At 37.9% G+C, this 12,093-nt stretch overlaps 1 protein-coding gene across 1 annotated transcript in view; it reads left to right on the forward strand.

Annotated features, from left to right (window-relative positions):
• Positions 1 to 12,093, forward strand: part of LOC124595191 (esterase E4-like) — a 150,736-nt gene that overhangs the window by 124,802 nt on the left and 13,841 nt on the right. The gene's annotated exons all lie outside the window — the stretch shown is intronic.

A 12,093-nucleotide genomic window follows, 5' to 3' on the forward strand; every position in this document is an offset into this window, starting at 1 on the left:
TTCATGTGAATTTATCTGCAGTCTATATTAAATACTACTAATAATTACTAATTTCAAATAATGGTTACCTGCCGTAGGTGTATAGAACCTAACAGAAACAACACACCCACACACACACACACGCACACACACACACACACACATACAGAGAGAGAGAGAGAGAGAGACAGAGACAGAGAGAGAGAGAGAGAGAGAGAGAGAGAGAAGTTTAGCACCTGGAAGGAATGGTCCAATAAAGTCCTAATTTCATACACATAGATATCATCAAATATGTGTGTATTATGAGAGTTGCAACAGTTCGCGGTCTTCAGAATGCTTACCAGATGGTATTACTGTTGTCATAACATGGACATGTTATCAGACGTTACAAAGTATGTAATGGGTGTGCTCTATGGCAAACAGTTGGTGAACATTGTGAGGGACCATGGAGAAATCTGTGCTTGTGTGACAACATTACTCACATTTGACAGAGTTTGAAAGGGCATCATTGTAGCTCTGCATATCGCCAGCTGGTGTATGTGTGGTGTCCGGATGTGACAGTGGCACGATGTTGGGCTGAATGGGAAAACTTGAACGAAACCCCATGTGACATCAAGGTTTTGGTTGATCAAATTTGAACACATTAATGGAGGATCAGTGCATGGTGCACAAAGTAATTCATGCTGCCATAACCTCTGTGCCTATTATTTAAGTCCATGTAATGCACTCACTGCAGTACTCCATGATGTGCCACACCTTTGATCAGAGACTAGCTAAAGCCAGGTTACCAGATCACCATCCCATGCATGGGCTATTCCTTTACAGCACAGACAGCTGCATTTTAAGTGGTGCCCATACCCCATGAAACACAGACTGCTGACAAATGGCAATGCATCATCATTTTCAGTGATAGATCATGGTCTGTCTTCTAAATTTTTGGAGTGACATACCAGTGTTAACTCTTCAGGCATGGTGTGGAGACATCATGCATCAGAAAAAAATGTATCTTGCTGTACAAGTTGATGGTGGGATTCTGTTTAGAGAAGGCATCTGTCACTTGAAAAATCTTCTGCACAAACTGAACAACAATTTGAGACTACAGCTGATGAAGAACCAACAACGTGTCTTGGACTTGAAATCAAAAGAATAGAAGATGATGTCTTTATTCATCAAGAAAAATATGCTAAAAAGTGGTGAAAAGATGCAGGATGGAAAAATCAAAAAGTGTAACAACTCTAGTTTCATCACAAGGAGAAGTTGAAGCAATCAATAGAGAGATGTCAGACTTTCTGTATCATTAATTGCTAGGCAGTTTATTGTATTTGACATGCAAAAGAAATTGGACTTGGCATGTGCAGTGAACTATGAAAGAAGATCACTGGGTGATTCAAATCATTCAGACATCCAAAATCCGAGCAGAACTTTAGATACCTGCAATCAGTGACATGGAGTAGCACATTCTACTCATCAGAAAAACAAGAACAAGAAATAGTGACTCACTACGATGCACATTTTTTGGGCTATGGGAAATATATGAGAAGGAATGGTGGAGGTAGAGGTGGACAAAAATATAGAAAAATAATGCAACACAACACAACATCATCCATCTAGAGTATGGGAACCGAGTAAACACATCTCCAGAACAACATACATGGACTGACAACATTGGAAATCACCAGGGAGGGTGTTTCATCAATAAAAGAAGCAAAATATGTATGAAAAAAAAAACAAGCTGCCTTTCATTTAACTGCAAAGATAGAACACAGCTCCATGAATCAGCAACCAGTGGGAAAAAAAAAAAAAAAAAAAAAAAAAAAAAAAAAAAAAAAAAAAAAAAAAAATTATTCCTTTACTAGTTTCAGGCATCTAGTGCCCTTCTTCAGAAGACTGTGCAGAAAAATGTACCACAAATAAATACAAATTAGAGATGAATATTAATATTCGAGAAAGAAAAGTTTAAAATTTAAAGATAAAAATATGGTACATACAATTATTGCATTATTAGTAAGCATCAAAAGTAGATAGGTGTATGCAACATATTACTGTAGTCCTAAAAATACAAGAACTGTACGTAATACAATAAAAAAGGCATTAATGCAAAAAGAGCTCATAAATGCTTGCAAGTGGCTCATAGTGCCTGTACAAATATAGTATAAGGAAATTAAACAGCAAGTCCAGACATCATGCCAGAACTGGAGCTTGTCAGCTAGGGACATGCATACCCTGAGTTAGATCTCAGGATGGGGTTAAGTATAACAAAATAATACAACCAAAACTTATGCAACTAAGGAATAAATTAAAATGTAAGTGCACATAACCACAGCATTAAGTAGCATATAAAAACCTAATGATAAATGAAATAAATTGCTTTATTTAGATGAATCTAATATGCATAGTGCCTTTATGCTGTATCCAAAACTGGAATGTGCATAAGACTCGGTGGTGCATTACATTCACATATAAACTGGAATTATTTGTTTACTGGGAACATAATTTACATTTAGATGTTGGCCCTTATTTCCCAATGAAATCTCAAGTGTTTTTAGAATATTTTGATCATGCAGATTTTATTTTATTATTATTACTTTTTCTTTTTTTTGTAAAAACACATTTTTACATTTGAATGAATATTTTGGGCAGTTTGTTACTTTTTCGGTATTTTTTATGGCATTCCTGATTATGAAGACAATATTCAATTCATCTGCCAAAACTCTCTGCAAGCACTGCTGTCTCCTCAAGAGTGACTGAGTTCCATTTCTCCAGAACACATGAAATAATTTGGCCCCTGCTATGTGGATGAGGTTCTTTGAAGACTGCATCCTGTAGTCTGACCCATAGGTGCTCTATAGAGTTTAGGTTTGGACTGTTTCCAGACCAATCATCCCACACAATAGGAAACATTCTCTTAAGAAACACTACTGCTTATTTAGCTGTGTGAGCTGTTACTCCCTCTAGCATAAGAACAGTATTGTGTGGATTTGGGAAAAGACCATTCTGGACTGCTTGACCACTGACAGGAACAATACTTTCCCAATAATAATCACCACTGATGGTGCAGTTCAGTTTTTCCACAGCTACAAATGCCACCATTATCTTCAGTCGCTTGTTTTGTTGGTTTTCCAACCCTGTTGCTGTCACTAATGTTACAGTCACCTCTATTAACCCAAACTCTAACAATTTTTCAATCAACACCCAATGTCTGAATAATTTTGGTGTTAGACATCCCATTGGCATGGAAGCCTTGTATCTCAGCATGAGCTTGTATGTGATTAATGTCAGTTTTTTAAAGATGGCCTTAAAAAAGATGGAAAGATAAATAAGCACAGATCTATGTATAAACAAAGGTAAAAAATAATATACTGTATGAATCCATTAAATTGAAAAAAAAAATCATTGCAACACTGTCTTTTTTATGTCCCTGATTAAAATTTGGAGATTACATTATTTTCTTTTTGTTCTTTCATTAGGTGAGAACATAAGAAAACATAAAAAAATATTTAATGACAAATTTTCATCAACTTACATATTACAGGAATGTTAAATTTGTGAGAATGATCTGCTTAGAAGTGCACCACCACAACAAAAGTTACCACCAGCTGACAAATGGCTGTAGTGATATGTTCACTATGATTCATTAAGTAATTTAGACTAACATGAAGTTCATACATCCAGCACCATCTGTTGGTGTAAAGTGGTACTGTCTCCACAGAGCATCTCTTCATAAGAAATGGAGAATCTTCCCATCCACTTTATACATTACAATACACTACATGTCCACTCCACTGAAGGGGATAGAAATTGTTTCATACTATCTTGTACATTTGCTCAACGCACGTATTAACTTTACTGAATCAAAGTCAAATGTCAGTAAAATGTTCAAAGTATTATGTAGTATTTCCCAAAATTACTATCTTACTAATGTTAAATTCTGTCAGAATATTCATGATACTTTTCACTTATTGCAAGATCATCGGCATCAAAACTATAAACATCAAATTTGCACTGCATGAAAAACTAGGTATGCTACCATGTATATTCAATAATTTATTGATGTATTAATTTTTTCAGTTCATGCTTTCTTGGAAGTGCCATACGCAAAACTAGACGTTACTGCAGTCAATATAGATGTTTCAACAGAACAAAAACTGTATTTGTTGGTCGATTGGTTGATTTGGGGGAGGGGACCAAACAGCAAGGCTATTGATCCCAACGGATAAGGAAAGGATGGAGAATGAAGTCAGCCATGCCCTTTCAAAGGAACCATCTCAGCATATGCCTGAAGTGATTTAGGAAAATCACAGAAAACCTAAATCAGGATGGCCAGACATGGGTTTGAACCGTCATCCTCCTGAATGTGAGTCCAATGTGCTAACCACTGTGCCACCTCACTCAGTCTGTATTTGTCTGTACACAGTTAATTTTATATAATTTACTCAAGCCTGTTACTTCCATGAAATTCTTTCTTTACCAACCTTGTTAACTAGAGGACTGCATTTGGAAAAAATTAAGCTACAGCAAAGTCAGGAGACTACTACATATAATAATTTTCATTAATACTTCCTCATTATCTGTTCTTCACATAGTCCATTATACTTCATTATATCATCACCTCACTTTTACGTCATTACTTCATTAAACAACAAATGAACACTTGCACTGCTTAATGTACTAAAAATGATTCTAGAGCACTACACCCCACAGTAACCAAATATAATATTATAGATAAAATGTCTGCCCCTGGTAGCTGAGTGGTCAGTGCGACAGAATGTCATACCTAATGGCCCAGGTTCAATTCCCAGCTGGGTTGGAGGTTTTCTCCGCTCAGGGGCTGAGTGTTGTGTTGTCCTTATCATCATCATTTCATCCCCACTGACACGTAAGTTGCCGAAGTGGCATCAACTCGAAAGACTTGTACCAGGCGAACGGTCTACCCGACGGGAGGTCCTAGCCACACGGCATTTCCATTTATAGATAAAATTCCACTTTTCATAACACAAAAAACATCAATTAGTGAAATGAATACTTCGCTTTATGTCAAAGCACTATTCTGCATTTAGGCAACACAGACACAAATGTTTTCTTCATTCTACAGACTTTACTATATGCAACAATATTCACTTTTTCCTTACTAATGCCTGAAGGACTCAAATATGCCACATTTCAACTAAAGATGAACTTTTTCCATAAGCAGTCGCATTCAGTTTCACTTTAGACTAAACGAAAGACTTTAACATGGTTACAGAAACAGTACTGGCACATGTATATAAAATGTTCTGTCTTTCAGCTGCTATATAAACATTTATTGGCTCACATATTTGCTGGTTACATTGGATTTTCAGTATTATCTCCAGATGTTAAACTGAGCAAGGTAATGCAGTGGTTAGCACATGGGACTCATGTTCGGGAGTATGACGGTTCAATCCAGTGTGTGGCCATCCTGATTTAGGTTTTCCATGATTTTCCTAGATCACTTAAGGCAAATGCTGGGATGGTTCCTTCGAAAGGGCACAGCCACTTTCCTTCTCTATCTTTCTCCGATCCGAGCCTGTACTCCATCTATAATGACCTCATTGTTGATGGGGTGTTAAACATTAATCTCCTCCTCATCCTCACCCAATGCTTAAACATTCTCTTACATTCTTACACATTTTATATTTTACATTTGTAAGTTACCTTTTGGCTAAAAGAAAGTGATTATTACAAACACAAAAAACTCATCATTATTATATTTTTTAAAATCAAAACAATACATCATAAAGTGTATCACAGTTTTATATATTGTACAGGCTTCCATCCTGTTGTGTTGCTGCAGTTCATCACTACACAAATTTTATGCTCAACACCCTGCAGATTTTAATCATTCAACACATTATATCTCCTTATACCTAAAACTGTGCAAAGTAGATGGGGATTACTATCTACTTACAAGCTACTGACAGCATAGTAAAAGAGTTTCAGAGATACAGGAAAGAGGAACAATGAAATCATCTATCTCTGAGAGGCATTATGCACTGTGTAATGTATTTGCTAAAGGGCAGTGAACCGCATCCCACAGGTGGATTCACAATTAAACTTACCCCATGACCTTCCATCTAGTTTTACATTACTGATTGCAGAACAACTTCTATCTTTCAGAACATTTGATACAGTAACACTGCACATTACTTTTTGGCAACTGCTTACTTTACTGTCAGTTCCAAAAAATTATTTCTTCCACCAGTAAAATTTTTACTTTATCATTAGCTTCTAATAACTTAAGGATGGCTACCATTGGAAATTTAACATATTTCTTCCTTTTGGCAATATTTCACTTTGCAGCAGGACTACACTGCATCACAATAACATTTACATTAATGCTTACTAATTGTCCTTCATTTACTTCATTATCTATCAGTATCTTGATACATTCTTCCAACAAGACCAACACTGTCATCACCACAATGCTTAACATCTCACTAAAAAATTCATTAACTTTGACAATAATTTCTGTCACTGCTTGTACACAGTCTTTTTTTTAAATATCACTTACATTTAAAGATACAACCTTCTGTACAAATTCCAGACCCCAATTATCAACAATATTTACACACATCAAAAAAAGTTTTGCATCACCTCGGCTCCGAGAGTTCTGGAACCTGTACAGAAAATTGGAATAGAGATCAACATAAACATCATTTCTGCCCATTTATTGCTCATGAAAGTCACACATTGCATGTTTTACCACCATACAGTGAGACCTTCAGAGGTGGTGGTCCAAATTGCTGTACACACCGGTACATTTAATATCCAGTAGCACATCCTCTTGCCTTGATGCATGCCTGTATTCATCATGGCATACTATCCATGAGTTCATCAAGGCACTGTTGTTCCAGATTGTCCCACTGCTCAATGGCGATTCGGCGTAGATCCCTCAGAGTGTTGGTGGGTCACGTCATCCATAAACAGCCCTTAAATATATCTGAGGCATGTTCAATAGGGTTCATGTTTGGAGAACATGCTGGCGACTCTAGTCGAGCGATGTTATTATTCTGAAGGAAGTCATTCACAAGATGTGCATGATGGGGGCGCAAATTGTCATCCATGAAGACAAATGCCTCGCCAATATGCTGCCAATATGAGCAGCTTTGAGGGATGCAGGCAAAAAGGAATACAAATGTCTCAGAATGAGATCGACAGGAAGTTCAAAATGGCTAAGCAGGGATGGCTAGAGGACAAATGTAAGGATGTAGGGGCATATATCACTAGGGGTAAGATAGATACTGCCTACAGGAAAATTAATGAGACCTTTGGAGAAAAGAGAACCACTTGTATGAATATCAAGAGCTCAGATGGAAACCCAGTTCTAAGCAAAGAAGGAAAAGCAGAAAGGTTGAAGGAGTATATAGAGGGTCTATACAAGGGCGATGTACTTAAGGACAATATTATGGAAATGGAAGAGGATGTAGATGAAAATGAAATGGGAGATATGATACTGCATGAAGAGTTTGACAGAGCACTGAAAGACTTAAGCCGAAACAAGGCCTCGGGAGTAGACAATGTTCCATTAGAATTACTGACAGCCTTGGTAGAGCCAGCCCTGACAACAGTCTTCTATTTGGTGAGCAAGACATATGAGACAGACAAAATACCCTCAGACTTCAAGAAGAATATAATAATTCCAATCTCAAAGAAAGCAGGTATTGACACATGTGAAAATTACTGAACTATCAGTTTAATAAGTCATGGCTGCAAAACACTAATGCAAATTCTTTATAGACAAATGGAAAAACTGGTAGAAACTGACCTTGGAAAAGATCGGTTTGGATTCCATAGAAATGTTGGAACATGTGAGACAATACTGACCCTACAACTTATCTTAGAAGATAGGTTATGGAAAGGCAAACCTACATTTGTAGCATTTGTAGACTTAGAGAAAGCTTTTGACAATTTTGACTGGAATACTCTTTCAAATTCTGAAGGTGGCAGGGGTACAACACAGGGACAAAAAGGCTATTTACAATTTGTACAGAAACCGGATGGCAGTTAGAGTTGAGGGGCATGAAAGGGAAGCAGTAGTTTGGAAGGGAGTGAGACAGGGTTGTAGCCTATCCCCGATGTTGTTTAATCTATATAGTGAGGAAGCAGTAAAGGAAACAAAAGAAAAATTTGGAGTAGGTATTAAAATCCATGGAGAAGAAATAAAAACTTTGAGGTTCACCGATGACATTGTAATTCTGTCAGAGACAGCAAAGGACCTGGAATGGCAGTTGAACAGAATGGACAGTGTCTTGAAAGGAGGATGTAAGACGAAAATCAACAAAAGTAAAACAAGGATAATGGAATGTAGTTGAATTAAGTCGGGTGATACTGAGGGAATTAGATTAGGAAAGGAAACACTTAAAGTAGTAGATGAGTTTTGCTATTTGTGGAGCAAAATAACTGCTGATGGCCAAAGTAGAGAGGATATAAAATGTAGACTGGTGATGGCAAGGAAAGTGTTTCTGAAGAAAAGAAATTTGTTAACATCAAATATAGATTTAAGTGTCAGGAAGTCGTTTCTGAAAGTATTTTTATGGAGTGTAGCCATGTATGGAAGTGAAACACGGGCGATAATCAGTTTGGACAAGAAGAGAATAGAAACTTCTGAAATGTGGTGCTGCAGAAGAATGCTGAAGATTAGATGGGTATATCATCTAACTAATGAAGAGGTACTAAATAGAATTGGTGAGAAGAGGAGTTTGTGGCTCAACTTGACTAGAAGGAGGGATCGGTTGGTAGGACATATTCTGAGGCATCAAGGTATCACCAGTTTAGTATTGGAGGGCAGTGTGGAGGGTAAAAATTGTAGAGGGAGACCAAGAGATGAAAACACTAAGCAGATACAGAAGGATGTAGGTTGCAGTAGGTACTGGGAGATGAAGAAGTTTGCACAGGGTAGAGTAGCGTGAGACCTGCATCAAACCAGTCTCTGCACTGAAGACCACAGCAACAAGAACATGGTTGCACTATTGCTCAGAGGATGGCATTCACATATCATACAGCTGTTATGGCACCTTCCAGGACCACCAGCAGTTTATGTTGGTGGCCCCACATAATTCCACCCCAAAACAGCAGGGAACCTCCAGCTTGCTGCACTCACTGGACAGTGTTTCTAAGGTTTTCGGCCTGACGGGGTTGCCTCCAAACACATCTCCGATGATTGTCTGGTTGAAGGCATATGCAACACTCATCGGTGAAGAGAACGTGATGCCAATCCTGAGCAGTCCATTCGGCATCTTGTTGGCCTCATGTGTACTGTGCTGCATGTTTTGAGAGTGAAGTTTCGCATCATGCAGCCGAGTGCGCACAGTCTGAGTCATAACATGACGTACTGTGTCTGCCCTTGGGTGGCCTGAGCGAGGCATGTCGTCAACAGTTCCCATCTCTCTCTACCTCCTCCATGTCTGAACAACATTGCTTTGGGTCACTCCGAGATGCCTGGACACTTCCCTTGTTGAGAGCCCTTCCTGGCACAAAGTAACAATGCAGACACGATTGAACTGCGGTATTGACTGTCTAGACATGGTTGAACTGCAGACAGCACAAGCCGTGTACCTCCTTCCTGGTGGAATGACTGGAACTGATCGGCTGATGGACCCTCTCCGTCTAATACACGCTGCTCATGCATGGTTGTTTACATCTTTGCGTGGGTTTAGTGACATCTCTGAACTCTGTCTGTGATACAATATCCATAGTCAATTTCTACCTTCAGGAGTTCTGGGAACTGGGGTGGTGCAAAACTTTTTTTGATGTATGTACTTATTTTTTACCAAGAAAAATTCCATCATCTTCCCTATCAACCCATTTCTTCTCTGGTTTTGTTCATTCATCCTGACAAGGATCAACAGCAACTTCCATACCCTCATTGCACCTGTTTTCAATTACATTTTCACTGGGTCACATTTTCTGAATTCAGGTATCTAATTTATTTTCAGAACAAACTTTTATAGATTATAATTTGAAATCAAATTGTCAGTATCATTTTTTAGTTTCAATTTGAAGCTATCAATGTCTTCTTTAATGTCACTACTATTTTGTTCATTTTTGAATCTAAAATACCAATGTCTTTTTAAAATTTCTTTTAGAAGTCGCTAGTATTGTTGTTCATTTTTATCACTATCTTGTCTGCAAACTGTCGCAGTATTGACCTAATACCATCACCTCCATACTTTTCCTATTCACTTTGTTTTTCTTCACAAAATTTGTATTTAACAATAACTTGTCCCATCAACTCTGAATTACACTCTCTTCCTCCTTCACATTTCAGCAATCAGTGGGTCAAGCCCTTGACATGTCATTTATTATCTGATTTCATTGCTTTCATCATAATGATAAAATTCCTCTGATTTTACCCCACTGTCATCTTCAGGTCCACTCTTACTGTTTACTACTTGTCCCTCACTGTCAAATGTACTGTCTCCTTCTCCCTTATTCACTCTTACCGTTTACTACTCATCCCTCACTGTCAATCACCCTGTCTCCCCCCTTGTCACTAATTTTGGCAAACAGTTACTCAGACTTAAACAAAAAAAAAAATACTTTAAGTCCAAACTTTTCAATGGCAGGTGCTGCTGCTATTGAAATCTTTTGCTGTTGCAGCTCATAACTGCCATCTGCTTACTGTTTCCACTCATAACTTCCATGCCAGTTACATATACTTTCACACCAATCTGATTTGTCGATAATTGGGTTCTGCACAGATTGCCTGCTGTTCAAAATGGTGTTGATGACAATGTTGACGTCACCAAAGTCTTCTCCATAATGGCATCAAATGTGACAATGAAGTCTTCTACTCACATAAAACAGGTGTAGGTGGATTTTTTACCAGCCACGCGATTCTGATGTGACAGTTCTACATTCATTCGAATAAAGTCTACAGTCAATAGTGCATCAATACCCAGATCTTGCAATACTGGTTGGAGGCAATTTTAACCTGCTGAGTATACACTGGGATATCTATGGATTCAAGCAGCTAACTCGGTAGATCACATGCAATGGACATATCTTGGACCGTATAGCTACAAATAAGCCAGACCTTATCAACAATGTCAGTAAATAGAAATAGGGATTAGTGATCATAATGTCATTATAGCAAATATGATTATGAAACTTAATAAATCACTCAAGAATGGTAGGAGACAGTTTCTGCTATATAGGACAGATAAGCAATTATTAACTTCTCACTTAGACAGTGAATTGGCATCACTTAGTTTCAGTAAGGTTCGTAGAGATTTGTGCATCTGTGAGAAGATCAATGCATGAAGCATACAATAACTACTACTGTCACACCTTAGCAACAGATCTGACAGAGAACCAAAGAAAATTCTGGTCATACATTAAACCACTAAGTGGGTCTAAGGCTTTCATTCAGTCCCTTGTTGACCTGGCTGGTGTGACAGTTGAAAATAGCAAAATGAAAGCTGAAGTTTCAAATTTCACCACCAAGAAATTGTTTACACTAAAGAATCACACAAACATACCATCATTTGACCATTGGACACACTCCCATATGAACGACATAGTAATAAGCATACCTGGCATAGAGAAACAACTGAAGAATTTGAAAGCAAATAAATCACCAGGTCTCTCAACCAGTGCAAAGTCCCAAGCAAATGGAAAAAATTGCAAGTAACTTCAGTATAAAGAAAGGTAAAAGGATAGACCTGCAAAGTTACAACGTTGGAGCATATGGAATAAGTTCACAGATATGTGAGTGACTCAAAGGCTTCTTGAATAATAGACCCTAGTATGTTGTCCTCGACAACAGTGTGTTCATCAGAGTGAAGGGTATCATCAGGAGTGCCCCAGGGAAGAGTGACAGGACCACTGTTGTTATCTATATACAAAAATGATTTGACTGACAGGCCAGGCAGCAATCCATGGTTGTTTGCTGATGATGCCATGGTTTATAGTAAGGTGTTGAAGTTGAGTGACTGTACAAAGATACAAGACGACTTAGACAAAATTTCCAGTTGGTTTGATAAATAGCAGCTAGCCCTAAATGTGGAAAAACGTAAGTTAATGGAGATGAGTAGGAAGATGAAACCTGTAAGATTTGGATACAGTATTACTAGTGTCCTGCTTGACACAGTCAAG

Source organism: Schistocerca americana, chromosome 2 (assembly GCF_021461395.2).
Source record: "Schistocerca americana isolate TAMUIC-IGC-003095 chromosome 2, iqSchAmer2.1, whole genome shotgun sequence".
NCBI classification, from domain to species: Eukaryota; Metazoa; Arthropoda; class Insecta; order Orthoptera; family Acrididae; genus Schistocerca; species Schistocerca americana.